General features: G+C 45.3%; 1 protein-coding gene across 1 annotated transcript in view; it reads left to right on the forward strand.

The window, feature by feature from the left end:
- The window catches only part of LOC119167539 (uncharacterized), a 61,932-nt gene that overhangs the window by 44,399 nt on the left and 2,419 nt on the right, over positions 1 to 15,114 (forward strand). The gene's annotated exons all lie outside the window — the stretch shown is intronic.

Consider the following 15,114-nt stretch of genomic DNA (forward strand, 5'->3'; position numbering starts at 1 on the left):
ACGTAAACAAGCAACTTGCAGAAGAACTTTTTTCTTTTTTGCTTTCTCGTCGAGAAAGGAAAGTTCATTTGGTTGCAATCTGATTAATTTTCTGGACAGTTTGTGTGCATGATTGGAGGGCTTCTCTTGTGAGTCGATGATTTTCTTCGTGTGGTTGATTAAAAGTTTTCTCATGAATTTTTCGGCAATTAGAGCTGCGGACCGTTTTGCGTGGCTGTCGTCAACACACTCTGGACAGTTTAGTACTGGCGCGCATTCGAGCCAACGCTCGACGAGTAGCTGAAGAACTTCCAGCATATTCGTTCTTGGCAGATGCGTTGCCACGCGGTCAAACAAATTAATTAAATTGTTCAAAAAAGCAAGAAACTCTGGCCTTGGATAGCATAGCCCACTCTGGTCTTGGCCTTGCAACAGTACGTACAAAGGATTGCCTTTGTTGCCTGTTGTGACTAGGATTTCACAGTATCCGCAACCAAAATCTGTTATTAACTTGGCAATATAGCCGCCAACATATGACAAACCCGAGTAAGTCACCGACCTTGGTGTAGGGGCATGACATTGCGTTAGGTCTTCCAGCTCGTCGTGAAACTTTTCAGATAGTGTGGCTGCCACTTGCTCACCATCAACATTGGACGTTTCGGCTTCTTTTGGGCATAATGACTTCGCCTTCACAATCCGATCAAGGGCAGCCGTAACAGCTCTGGCATCCGATTGGTCATTGCCACCACACATTTGTCGAATTCGCCCAAACAGTTCGCCCAAACAGTAGGATCGCTATTTAGTTTCTTAGTCAGCATGTAACTGACGCCTTCTTAAAGCAAGAAGCGTGTAGTTTCCACAGTGGATTGCGTAGTGAATAGCAATGCTTGAAAGGTCTCTTCTGTGAGAGCGCCGTTGCCTGAGCCGAGTGAACACGACTGTACATTCTTTATGTACACAGTGAACTTGTTTTCAAGCCACAGTAAACGATGATTGTGTGGACTGCAAATTGGCGCCTTGTAACCACTTCCAGCACAAGAAGTATCATGAATATCAAGCCATTCCTTTATGGCTTTCATGAAACGAATGGTAGCATCCGCATCTTTGAAATCATGCAGGTCCCTGTCCCCACGGTAATTCTCCTGCAGATGTTGTACCGCCGCACACACCTGTGGCGAAAACACTTGGACATCACGCAGCACATTTTGCTTTTCAAGATCTGTCGGGTACACATGTTTTTGTGTTAGGTTGCGAGCAAGTTTCACAGTCATCGACTTCTGATACTCGTACAATTTCTGTACTATGTACCGCTTATAACGTCGCAGCCATCTGTGAGCTGCCTTTCGAGGAACTATCTTTGGATATTTTTGATCACATGGCATGGGTCAAAGCTAAGGAAGATTACTCGGTCAGGGTCATGCGGGTGCATGATAACCGTGCGCAAGGAGCCATTGCTCATGTGTTTGAACAGCGTGATGTTTGCCGAGTAGTTGCCGGTTACAATACGAACGATGTTAAAACCACACGACTCGACTGTCGATCACTTCTTTTGTCCATTCTAAAAGGTCTTTTCCACTAAGCTGCTTGGTAAAATAATATGAGCAAGGTATCTTACATTGACTGTTTGTGTTACACAGAACAAAGCACAAAACCCTGTTTGCCAAAATACCCTGCGTGTTCGACGCGCTGCTTTCGGGTCTGTCCTTAAAACCAAATACAGCATCTTCTTTTTTGTCGTAGATGCATTTTGGCTAAATGCTTGCTTCATCAACAATTAATGATGTCATATGCTTCCTGCTAATCAGATGTGACGCTTCATGAACCAGTCTTGTTCGCATTGCAACACTCATTCCAGATGAGGTTGGGCTGGGGCCCATGTATTTTTGGAGGGTGCATTTTGCTGGTAAGTTTAGGAGTCCTGACTTTCAAGCATGGTCGTATCCCTTCGGCGAGAGAAATCTCCATATCACACATTCTCGAATTACTTCTTCAGTGTACGTCAGATGCTGCTTCCCGTATCGTTCAATTTGGTGAATCAGGAACACCGCCTTTTTGTGTCCATTTTGCGAGTCCGCCTCGATTTTTCTCACTGAAGCAAGATGTTTGCTTTCGTGATAGAATGCACTGTGCTGCTCTTCCTTGACAAGTTTTTCTAGTAACTTCTGACCCTTGGAACGGTGTATGACACTTGAGAGCAAAGCGTCGAGGTAGTGGAGAGGTACTGGCTTGCACGTTGGTGATCGTTGTTCATGGTTTGCGTGCTCATGCTTTTGGTGTCTTCGTGGCAATTCACAGACACATTGTCTTCCACAGGCAGCGATTCAAGCGGCTGGGCTTTTTGCTTGATTTGCTTTGGAGGAGGTACAACAGCCCAAAGAGCAGGTTCCTTGCTAGGCCTTTTTGCAGGAGGCATCATGTACGCCAGATAGTCTTGGAAAACTGTGGGCACAGCGCCAGGCAAAAGTTTCTTTATGCGGCACCCAAAAGTGTAGTCAGTCAGAAGGAAGTGCAGGCTACACACGACCATTGATGGCGACTTATCGTTGATAGTTAAATCCTTCCTAGCAATGTTTCTTTGCCATTTGGCGCACAAATCTCCGTCACACGGAAATTGGTGAAATGAAACACCTGGGCTTTTCCCAGAGCGCGAGCGGCAAAAGGGCATGCAGAAGTACACCATTTCGATGCCGTCCAGTCCACGTGTACCAGCTTAACCCGATGCACTCTGAAAATATTATAACGATGCAATCAGAAACAGATTAAGAAAATTATGCAACTGAAATGCACAACAAGTATACTTACTTGGTAAAATATAGCAGCGAATGTATTCGTTGGTATCGGTGATATTCCACGGCAGATCTAAAACACGTGCGGCAAGCGTGGTCGGTTTACTCGGCCAGAGGCGAGGCGTCGACTGAGAAAGAGAAGGGGTTGGGAGAGTAGAGGGTTGGTTCGTAGCGCCCCCACTCGGCGACCGCTGCAATGAGCTGTGAAGAATTTGCCCTATTGTTCCCTCTTTGGGTGCGCAGGCCATAAGGAAGTGCGCACGTGCTGCCACTGTAGTTTGGCCGTGATCCATTATACTGTTAAGCTTGTCATTAATCAGAAAATTTCATTGGAGGTGGTGCTATAAACTATTATTAATGTTCGAACACGTAAAGGTGTTCAGCAAAGTTTCCACACCAAGGTTGGACAATGTGCATAAAATATTTAATAAACCAAAACAAAATACAAACATAGTGGAAACAAGCAGAAAAAATCGATGGTGCTCGAACGCGTGGACTAATGACTGAATTAGTGCTCGCACAGTAAGGTACAACAATTCGGCCACATTTAGCCATGAAATATTCGTTCTAAAATACAGTTCAGGATAAAGGAATGGCTTAAAATGCACGGACTCAGGCCGCATGAGGCAACCTATGTTGCTGATGTATATCGAAAGTTGGCATTTTACTAAACGACCTGCATGAACACTTAAGTGTAAGTGCAACCTTTGCGAGGCCTACCTAAGACAATGCAACTCGCTGCACACGAACACGCATCAACTCGAGTATCACAGTAGTTTACAAAGACGCGTGCCGGTGCAGATGCACACACCGGCATGCTTTGGGCCACTCACTAGGAAAAAACTTGTCTGATAGTAGTCATAACGTATAACGATACTGTAGCTGTTTAAAATGGAATGTACAGCAGATGAAACTGCCTTAGACACGTTCACTTCAATAGCGCGCAATATGAACAGGCATCAATGCCTACAGCAAACAAACCTCCCAGAATTAATGAACAAAAATAGTGGTCACTCGCGAGCAGGGCCCCCCTCCAACATCACTGCTAACAGAGGCGGATAGTCGCCACAACTCTGTTCGAATGTGCCGCCGAATTCCCGCAACGTGTGCATGCTTCACACTCCATACAAAAGAAAAAACTTGTCCATGCCTAATTTAGCACAGCTTTGCCTTTATACTGCTGAAGTACTTCAGAAAACTTGGGTCCCCATGTAAACAAAAGCTCACTTATCGTGCACATGGTAGGAAAAAAGTGGCGAGTGATAACAAAGCGCCTACAGCAGCAGTGTGGTACATACCTGGCCAGGGCTCCACGATACGAACCCACATGTCTTCGCTTGAGTATAGCGCATCTTCGTAATCAGCAGCACTGGCAGAACACAAAGCGCAAGCACACTTTTAAAGCACGAGAGAAATTGACTCAAACACGCTCCTTCGAGAGGCGACTGAGCGGCGAGTAAACACGTCCAGGCGAGTAAATATTGTTTTAGTCGCACAGGTGCACACCGCATATGGGTATCTTAATTTCTTAATGCTGACATGAGAGCTCAATTATTACATATAAAAATGTAAAAAATATGTAAAATAATATACTACATGAATATGTAAAGCGAATAATATTTTGATTTTAAAGAATGAAAGAAACTTAGAAAACACCCTGCATATATTGCATAGAAAATCCAGACTTCATCCGCGAATTCTACCAAAAGTTCTAGAAAATAACCTTTAGTAAATGTTTGGAAAAAGACGTATTGTAAAGAACCTTTTCTCAACGTCTTCTAAAAACTTCCTTTGAGAAACGTTTGTTCAACGTCAGACAATATACCTAGATGTCCGCATACCTTTCTAGTCGTTCCGAGAAGTTTATACGACGTTTCATGTTTCTTGGGTTGCTTCACCTTTGCAGCAAAGCTGCGACTTTTTCATCCAGCAGCCGTGATGGTGTAGGCGTTCTCTCCCTAAAGCCGAACCACAGGACCCCCAACTCATCACTTTTTTTTTCTTTCTTTCGAAGGAACGTATGTGCTGCTCTGTCTGGTGAGAAAACAAATACCATCAAACAGAGGGGTGCTTCCGTCTTCCCACTGGTATGGCCAGGCTAGACTGCACAACCGTGCAGTAATGAACACTTTTTTTTCATGTGTTTTTCCCCTTTCCGTGTTTCTCTGCTAGCACCTGATTTCTGAGTTTACCTTGGCTTGCAGGCGCTGCACCCTGCTACCAGCCAGGCTGCAGAAATTTGTTAGTTTTTTTTTTTTTCCTGGAATGAATGGCACGTACCCACTTTGGGGAATATGTTAGGCGCCTTCTTCTTCTTCGAACCACTAACACCACCACCTTGGCTTGTTTGTACTTTTCCCCAGCTTTTAACTTATAAATGGCATGAATGCAATGTTTGAGTAATATTTGCTTATGGTAGCTACGATCTGATATTTACGTAATCAAATATTTGAGGCAGAAATGCACAGCTTCCGCTACTTTTTTTATAAGTGTTGTATTGAAGAAAAACAAAAGCGTAGTTGAACGTGTGTGTGTGTGTGTGTGTGTGTGTGTGTGTGTGTGTGTGTGTGTGTGTGTGTGTGTGTGTGTGTGTGTGTGTGTGTGTGTGTGTGTGTGTGTGTAAGAGAGAGAGAGAGAGAGAGAGAGAGAATTTAAACGTGGGAGTGTCAGTCAGCGTCCTTAGTAGGATATATATCGAATAAAGTGGCTGGAAGGATAGCCGCCGTGGTAGCTCGGTAGAGCATCGTACACGTTATTTGAAGGTTGCAGGTTCGGTTCTTGCTTACGGCAAGTTATCTTTTCACTCACTTTTCTTTCTTCACATTTACATTACAATGCAGTCTAATAACTTCCCCTATACTTTCCTTGGCACTGTTGTCTGTTAGATCTCATTAATATATATCTGCTCACGGCAAGTTCTGCAAGTTCTCATTAATATATATCTGCTCACGGCAAGTTCACAGTATCTGCTCACGGCGTGTCGGCGGGCTGCAACAGCATAGCTCATCGCTTGCAGCGATGAGCTGCAAGAGACTTGCAGCTCTTGAGACTGCGGAACGCCCAGTGATTGCTGGATCTCCTGGTGCACGACGTCCGCGATGGATTCCACGTGAGGCTGCGTTGAAGGAAGTAATTTTCGCAGCTCCTCTTGCACGATCTCTCGGATCGTCTCACGCAAGTCAGTGGTTCCAAGCCCTTGAATGCCGACGTAGCTTGTAGACGAGAAGCTACGGTTATATTGCCGCGTGCGCATCTCGAGCATCTTCTCTATCGTAGATGCTTCTGAAATGAATTCGGCGACCGTCTTTGGCGGGTTTCTGATCAGCCCGGCGAAGCGTTCCTGCTTTACTCCTCGCATGAGCAGGCGGACCTTCTTCTCCTCAGACATGTCGGAGTCAGCGCGGCGGAAAAGCTTAATCATATCTTCTGTGAATAGCGCCACGTTTTCGTTTGGCATCTGCATGCAGGTTTCGAGAAGAGCTGCGGCCTTCTCCTTGCGAAAGTGGTGAGAAACCTGGTGCGAAAGACGTCCCACGTTGTAAGACTTCGCTCTTCATTCTCGAACCAGGTCCGAGCAGCATCTTATAAGGTGAAATACACATGCCAGAGCTTGTCATCGTCTGTCCAGTCATTGAAGGCGGTGACGCGGTCGAACCTTTCGATCCAGCTTTCCGGGTCTTCTAGTGGCGAACCGCGGAAAGTTGGCAGCTCTTTGGATTGTCGGAGCAGGAGTGGTGCAGTCTGCACGGGGGCGGTCATGGTTGCAGTAGTTGATGTCGGGATCCGGGTCTGCCTGGCTGCTTCAGGAAGGGGCCCGTACTCTGGTTGTAATCCCCTCTGCCTGCGGCTTGTTCGCTGTTCAGGGTTCGCGTCCGTGTCTTCTTTGCCGCTTGGGCTGGGGTCGCGGCTTGAAGGGGGCGTCCGGAACATCAAAGAAGCAGCACCTCCACCAGATGTCTTGGGGTCGTGACGTGGCCAAAGACAGGAGACTTTGTGTTGGAATTTAACTGTTTATTTGGGCGAACCTGTGCCCGGTAAACGGAAAGTCCGATTACAGTAGCAGTCTTGGACTGATAGCGGCGAACGGAGCGTCGGCCATCGATCAACAACTCACAAGTGGCGAAGTGCGTCGGCATTTATACTTTTGCCATCGAGTGTTCTAGCGTTATCGCTGGCGGTGGTGTAAGTTCCAGAATAATCTGTACAGTTCGCAGAGTGGGCGTGATCTTATCGAAATGATCTACTAAAGTCCGGAAGCTTCTTGAAAACTGCAGGCGGGGTTTGTGCTGAGAATTGTGTAGTGTTTTGGGGCAATAACAAAACTTGAGAAATAGAACGTGGCAATATATTTTATGCCAGCCTAACTAAATGCACGTGTTTATACTATGTTCACTCGGCAACCAAGGCCGGCCTGATGTATTGCCGACTGGTCACCGCGACGAGTGTTTGGCGCGATTGGAGTTCACTCGGCCGCCGACGTAGGCCCGAACCATGCCACCAACCAAGTGCCAATGTAACCGGCAGCGCACCTCGGGCCGACCCTTTTCCAATGTCTGGGGGCCAGTGAAGTTGGCTGCCGACTACATGCCAGCCATTCGCCAATGGTCGGCAGTGGGCCAAGGTTCCTTGGGGCGTCAGAACATGTGCATCTTGACCTCGGGGCCACTTAAGTCACAATCGCATGCCTAAAATTATTCTGCTGAATCAACAGTGGTCGCGGGTGCTTCCTGAGTAATCCACCATGTTTGGTGCCCACGTTTGGTGCTGACAAAACTTCTGTTGTGCTAGTCCGGTGAAACGCGCTCTTCGCAAGGGCTCGTGATGTCTATTGCAATCTGTATCGTGGAACTGTGCGGGCAATTCATCGGCGGGCGTCGTCCGTTCCAAAAACGCTGCTGATAGCTCGTCTGAAGAGTTGCGCGCACGTAATTATAGCAATTTTCACGAACAAGCATACATATACGTGCCGCCAGAATGTGTGTCACGTCTACTTCTGGGCATTGCGCGCTGTCTAATTTTCCGCGCTTCGAATCCATAGAAGAACACGTGCACGGTGGAAACGGATTGACACTTTTGTTTAATGTACTTTATTCATGGATCTTCATTAATAAATTCATTTTCGTAATTTCTTCTGCCAGCACATTTGTGTTTGTAATTGCTGTTACGGTTTGTAATTTCTGTTGCTCCTAAAACACCCCGCCATTTTGAACTTGAGATTGTTAGAGTCCGTACTCAAAATTTTTGCATGCTTTTTTTGATGCCATCTCATTATTAAAAGCATGCTTCTTGATTGGAGCAGCCAGAATTCAGTTTTAATATCTCTGGCACTTCTGGGGTTGAAAGGCCCGTGATGAAGCAACCACGCCTTGTTACATGTCTGCCTCTCGCTTTGCAAGGTCTTTAGCGGACTGTTAAAAAAATTGAACATCACGTCATTGCAATGATTGCTTCATTTTTTTTGGGGGGGGGGGTGGGTGGGAGGCAGAAGCTGCATCACTTGAATGGCGCATTCGCGAGCACGCTATTTCGAGGCGTAATGAGACATGCTCGTAAACGTTCTGTGCTACTATAGCGTATGCTTCGCGCTTAGATAACTGACAGTGCAAAAACCGCTTCGGCAATTGAAAGTGATCATTGTCCTTTTAGCCAGCGTTCATTTGAGTTATGCAATGTCATGTCCAAAAGATACTATTGGCTAGTTTCATTTAGGCTCTTAGCAAATAATGTGATACCAACATTCTGTTGACTTTGAGAGTACAATATAGAATGGTATAACAGCCATCTTTGATGCCGGTAGAATTAACGCGAGTGCCAGTGATCACAAACGGAAGGTGCCTGCCTTATCTCTTGCCTGTTTTCCTTAGCCAATTGAAGTCTCTACAGAGCCACTCTTTCGTGTGAGCCTCAACCTACTTGGCCCATTCCCTATTTCTACCAAAGGGGACAAATGGATCGCTTTCACAGTAAATTATGCAACAAAATATGATATTGTGCGAGCGATACTGACAAGCTGCGCTACAGATGTTGCCGACTTCCTACTACAGGACGTCATCCTGCACCACGGCGCCCCTCGACAGCTACTAATGGATCGTGGCTGTTACTTTTTGTCGAAAGTCGTCGATGACCTGCTCCGCTCCTGTTCAACGAAACACAAGATCACTACTGCGTACCACCCCCAAACGAATGTGCTCACCGAGCGCCTAAGCTGCTCTATAACTGACATACTTGCCATGTATGCTTCTGACGACCAACTGTGACCGGGTAGCCTACATTTGCTTACAATTCGTCCCGTCGTGAAACTGTCGGACTTTTGCCATTCTATCTTTTGTATGGCCGTGACCCTGTCTTGCCCTTTGACATGTTACTACACTCTGGCATACAGTTCTCAACGACTGATTACACCCACAGTGCAATTGCCTTGACTGCCCATGCCAGAGATGTCACTTGTCATCACCTGACAGCATCACAAGCATCTTAATAACGATGCTACGACCATCAGCATAGAGAAACACAATTTTCTTCTGATTCCCTTGTCCTCCTTTGGACACTGTCACGTCGTGTCGGCTTGGTGGGAAAACTCCTTTTTCCTTACTCGGTGCCATACAAGATCTTCCACCAGCTGTCTGACGTGACGTATGTGATCGCACCAGCCGTGTCCTTGCTACCTCGTGCCAGCAGTGAAGTTGTTCACGCTGCCAGGCTCAAGCCTTATCTACCTTTACTGATGCTCCGTAATTTGCACCGGCAAGGAGCTAAACCTGCCGGGAGTGTGACATTGCGGCAAAGAGCACAAGCTAGCTAGCTCGGATGAAAAGAAGACTACATCTCTTGTCGCCGCTTTTGCAGCAGCGATATTGGCCGTTGATACACCAGCTTTGCGCTCGCGTGTCTACTGTCTTTGTGTTACAAAATGCACCCCCGTATTCAGAAACGCTTCTTGACTGGAACTTGACTTGAAACCGCCTACAATGCAGCGCCTTTGAAACGCCTCTGTGCATTTGTGCTGCCTTGGCACCGCCTAAAGACAGCGTGCTTGTAACGCGTTTGTGCTGCATTGAAGTCGGTGGCAAGTCAAGCTCAAGTCAAGCAGTGTTTTTTAATACGGGGGTAAATGACGCTAACTGCTCCGTAGCAAGGTTTTTCTGCTCCAAAATTGAAATTTTGCTGCTCCAAGAACTGCTCCCAATTTAGACTCTCCTGTCTCATTCCTGGTAGCGGGCTTGTCGCTGGCGGCTCTTGTGTTGGGAAACCTACTGTGAAGCAGCTACGCCATGTCACACGCTTTGCACGGTCATTACCTAATGGTGAAAGAAAAATAATAAATGTCTCGGTCGCTTTTATTGCTTTGTTTCTTGTTTTTTTTTGGGGGGGGGGGGGAGAAGGTGACATTGTGTAACTCAAAGGGTGCAGTCGCTGGCGCGTGATATCTCAAGACATCGTCTGGCAGCTCATAAACTTTCTGCGCTATTAAAGTCTGCTTCATGTTTAGGTACGTGACAGCATGAAAACCGCTAGGGCATTTGGTGTGGCCGCAGTCCCTTTAACCAGCCTTTTATTGAGTTACATGATATCAGGCATAAACGATGCAGTTTGTTAGTTTCATTTGAGCTCTTAGCAATAAATGTAATACCTTAAAAAAATTTTGTTGTTATTCCAAGCAAGATTCAATGCCAGCCACAAAGAGCACTAGCGGCGAAGTTGCCATTTCGAAAGTCTGTGCAGTTGCAAAAAAAAAAAAATTATACTGTCTCCCGCTAAAGGGATCGATGTGTGGATGCGAAGCAGCGGGAGATGAGAAACAGCACCCACAGAAACTCTACCACGTCACCTTAAAGGGACTGTCTACCATCCATCAAGCTTTTATGTATTGTGTCACAATAATAAGTGTGTTATTTGAAGTGTCTAACCTTGCAGCGGTTTCTCTGGAAAGTGTAGAAATATTTACAACATAGCATTCTGATTTCTGTTCGTTCTCCTCCGATCGGTGGGATGAATGCCCAAAAACACTGGGCTGTGGAGGGGATGGCAATTGTGCTGCTGATGAAAGCCGAAAACTGAAACCTCGTGTGGTATTTTCAGGCTTCATCATGCTTTGTTTATTAATAAAACTAATACCTTAGTGGTCGTTTAAGGCATGCACACACATTTTGTTGTTGTTATGAGCGGCAGCAGACACTGTGCTCGTGTTTCTCTGTCGTTTGAAGGCAGGCATGCAGGTAATACAGGCGAGGGAACACACCGCCGACAGCGCCACCAGGTGCCTTTTTGAACGCATGAGAAAAAAAAAACAAGAATGAGTCTCTGGCACAGCGAAAGCAGCCTAAAGCACGTAAAATAGTTTCAAGTCATACATGTTTGTTTTTAAGCAAAATAGGTCTACCTGCGAAGATCTCTTGTCCTACCGGTAGATTGACCACATTGCTGTTGGATGACGCTTGTGGTTATTTTTATTTTCAAAGCTCCTAAAGCCGTGGGTCTTTCTCTCCTAGCTTGTGGTACGCGACCGCCTAATTCAATGACTCACTCGGCATGTTTGGTTGGACAGACAATGGTTTACAAATAAAACTTTCTAAAGGTTCGCCCCACTCATCATTATCATTCACTCTGTGGATATGCTTTCATTTTTTTTGTCAACTTTCAACATCTGCTTAAAATTATAATTCCTTTTTTATGGGATGCACAAAGCATCCTCATTGCCTCGGATGTGATGAACGATATTTTCATTTGCGCCCTAATCAAAAAAAAATTTTGCAAGGGGTAGGCAGCCCCTACAGGTGCACAAACATTCAGAACCTCTAGCTAACGCTGCCCGGTAGGCATTGCTATGAGCTCTGCCGGTGACGATGGCTATAGCACTGCTAAACAGCTGGTCCCTCTATGCACAGGCCAGGGACATTGAACAAGATCCTGTGCTAACCAGAGCAGACGTGCTCTGTCTCACGGAGACGTAGAACGACGAAAGACCAACAATCAATGGCTATGAAGTGATCGTGGATACTGTAGAAGTGTTTCTTTTTTGCCTTTGCCACCATCTCTGGAAAAAAGGGGGGAAGCGTAGGACAATAGAGAAGGGGAGGGGATGCTCAGCGAGTAGGCGAGTGGACACAGCCCCGAGCAAAAGCTGCTTCACATCTAAAAAACTTGATGTATGCGAGGTATTCGATATCGATCCTTATGGTGACTTGGAAGACTATACGCCATTTCAAGATTTCACGATATTGAAGTAACTAGAAGAATAAAATGGGGTGGAGCACATTCGGCAGGCACACTCAAATTATGACAGGTAGATTGCCACTATCCCTCAAGAGGAAGGTATATAACAGCTGTATCTTGCCGGTACTTAGCTACGGAGCAGAAACCTGGAGACTTACAAAGAGGGTTCAGCTTAAATTGAGGACGACGCAGCGAGCAATGGAAAAAAAATGGTAGGTGTAACCTTAAGAGGCAAGAAGAGAGCAGAGTGGATTAGGGAACAAATGGAGGTTAAGGATATCATAGTTGAAATAAAGAAGAGGAAATGGACATGGGCCGGGCATGTAGCGCGTAGACAGGATAACCGCTGTTCATTAAGGGTAACTAACTGGATTCCCAGAGAAGGGAAGCGGGTTAGGGGCAAACAGAAGGTTAGGTGGGCAGATGAGATAAAGAAGTTTGCTGGTATAAATTGGCAGCAGCAAGCACAGGACCGGGTTAACTGGCTGAACATGAGAGAGGCCTTTGTCCTGCAGTGGACGTAGTCAGGCTGATGATGATGATGATGATGATGATGATGATGCCATTTCATACATCAGGTGCAACGCTGTCGAAGCTATGCAGGTGCAACGCTGTTGAAGCTATGTGTGATTGCGTGTGTCTCGTGCTTACCTTTCATCGTTGTAAACACTTGTGCAAGCCCCGCCGCGGTGGTCTAGTGGCAAAAGTACTCGGCTGCTGACCCGCAGGCCACGGAATGGAATCCCGGTTGCGGTGGCTGCATTTTCGATGGAAGCGGAAATGTTGTAGGCCCGTGTGCTCAGATTTGGGTGCACGTTAAAGAACCCCAGGTGATCGAAATTTCTGGGGTCCTTCACAACGGCGTCTCTCATAATCATATGGTGGTTTTGGGACGTCAAACCCCACATATGCTATAAATGAAACATCAAAAAGCGAGAACTAAAAGATGCCAAGTGGTTCAGAAGAACTTATAGGCAAAGCTATGATGCGGTTTATTTATATAAGGCACAAAGCATCCTAAACATATTACTCAGCTAGGCTAAAAAGGAAAAGAAACCATCTTATGGGTGCTAAAGTCACTGGACTATTCCTTGGTGCGAATGCATCTGCTGTAAGAAGCCTCGCTAGCCACCAGACCGTTGCACCTGGTACATGAAATTAAGTATAGAGACCCCCCTGGAACACCTCTTGCATTCCAATGTGCGTACGAGAATGGCATGATGGTTTGGCTACCTTGCGATCAAGGCTTGGTGCATATCCCCGGTATGGCCGCTCAAGGAAGTGAAGCACTTTTCGCACAATCTATTGCGTTGAGAGTACAACATGTAGAAGAATATAGGAGCTGTCTGCAATGCCTGCCGAAAATAGCGCACACGCCAGCGACCGCGCCTTTGACGTCAAAGTTCATTTACAGTTGCTGCTCTAGGGCCATGCTCCCGCCCCATCACCTTGCTTCTTGAAGATGATCCTTGAAGATGGGTGGCAGGTTCCTTTCTGCTTGAGTAGCAATCAATAGCAGGCGGGGTCTTGTTACTGCATGTGCTCTTTGTGCAATGGAAATAAGTCGGCTCTTTACCTCTGGTTCAGCGGCATTCAGCGGCACCAGCTCACGTGCTCTTACCCGCGTGTAAACGATACGATGTGTGGGGAAAGATTCTCGATTTGCACATTACACAAAACATGATTGCAAAAGCCAGGCGCGAATGTCTATATAATTTCTGTTGCAATGATAACAAAATGTGTTTCGCCTTCAAGTTGTATTAGGCATAGGCATAAGGCTACCTGTGAGGTTTTTTTTTGTTTCACTTCTTCCTAGAAAGCGCTAGGAGGTTTTTGGTGTACAGACAAAGTGCTCTAGCCATATAAAACTTCCCTGTGAAAGGAAAATGAAGTTTGTTAAATCACGTGGTTCCACAGAGAAGCTTTAGAGAGATGAAAGGGAGTGCCTGAGGAGGGTGGCTTTGTGAGGCTAGCTAAGTGACATGGGGCTACACCCAGCATTGATAGTGATAGTGAAAAAGAACCTCACTTTCTCCTTGGAGTCATTTTGGGAAAATGCATTTGGCATAGTGACAGTCTATAGTACTCTACATCACAGCATCTGTCTAACATGTCTGCTGATAACCACATAGGTGAACTGAAAATGGTATTTCATAATATAATTTTATTAAACAGTATTTGGCTTATTTGCATAAAAAATAATCACTGAACAAGTTGTTCCAGAACAGCATGAAGCCATCTTTCGCGTCAAGTGAAATAGGAAGTGCGCCTAAGATGATTGGCTCTATGAGATTCGCTATAATTTGAAATATTTCTGGCTCCTCACAAGAGGCCCGAAATAAATATTCATGTTTGTGAATGTCAAATCAACGTACTTCTCCAATGTACTCCAGGATGTGAAGTTAGCTCCTTTGAAGTGCACCCAGATGAAAGATTACTTTATCTAAAGTGCTCTAAAATGGAAAATTTTGCTGCTCCAAAGTGCTCCAAAACGGGAAATTTCGCTTATCGAAGTGCCCTAAAATGAAAAGTTTGCTGCTGTAAAAGTCACTCCAAATCAGAAGACATTGGTATCATCACTAAAAAGTGTAATTGATTACAAGATTTTAATGCTCATGTCTGATTGATGCCAAACTCAAAAAAGTGTGATTTATTAAAAGATTTTAATGCTCAAGTCCGATTGATGCCAAAGATAAAGTATGTTTGTGGAAAATGTATAAAATACATTTGTGAAAGATGTGTAAACTATAGCAGTAATATATAAACTATTCTTTCAATAATGCCCGTTAATGTTCTCGTGCTAATTCATATCACTAAAACCATTGCTGCTATTGCATCCTTTATAAATGTATTTTTTCTTTGCTCTGCATCAATTGACTCATATTTTTATTATGCTTTTGTTTCACTAGGAAGTAGTTGTTTGGTGAGCAGTGTTGTATGAATACTTCCATGCAAATAGAATTAAATTACAGTAAGTAGTTTAATGGTCTTTGTGCACATTCAGACACTCTTGCCTTTTTTTCATATAGCCTTGGAATGACACGTAAATCATATTGTAGTTTTTGTCACATGGTGTTCATATGTGTTGACCATAGAATTCATCTGCAGCAAGATGGGAATATTCGTAACACTTGCT

Source organism: Rhipicephalus microplus, chromosome 3 (assembly GCF_043290135.1).
Source record: "Rhipicephalus microplus isolate Deutch F79 chromosome 3, USDA_Rmic, whole genome shotgun sequence".
NCBI classification, from domain to species: Eukaryota; Metazoa; Arthropoda; class Arachnida; order Ixodida; family Ixodidae; genus Rhipicephalus; species Rhipicephalus microplus.